Source organism: Myotis davidii, unplaced genomic scaffold (genome assembly GCF_000327345.1).
Source record: "Myotis davidii unplaced genomic scaffold, ASM32734v1 scaffold592, whole genome shotgun sequence".
Classification (NCBI taxonomy): Eukaryota; Metazoa; Chordata; class Mammalia; order Chiroptera; family Vespertilionidae; genus Myotis; species Myotis davidii.
In genome coordinates this window covers 1,101,207-1,101,559 of record NW_006284844.1, presented here as the reverse complement: position 1 = coordinate 1,101,559, position 353 = coordinate 1,101,207, and positions in this window count along the sequence as shown.

Here is a 353-nt window from a genome sequence, read left to right as displayed (position 1 = left end):
ACCCCCTCCCTGCCCTGCCTCACCCCTGCCTCCTCCCTGCCCTCACCCCCTCACCTCTCCCCTCTGGCTCCCCTTCACTGGATGCGAAGCTGAAAGTCTTTGTTGCTCATTTGCATGTTTCTCTCCTTACAATGTAACCCCCCAAACACTCCTGGTTCATGGGATTCCCATGAGAACCTTGAAGACGTCCTTTGTGCCTCTTCATTTCTGAGGGGAAACCAGCTCTTTACGCCTCACTGGGGGGCATTGTAGGTTAAGCCCTTAATCCTCTACAGCGGAGGGACACACCTTTGCGTCATTTATCTGGTGGGTTTGGGGTGAACTTGTGGTCTCGGTTCAAACCTCAGGCTGAT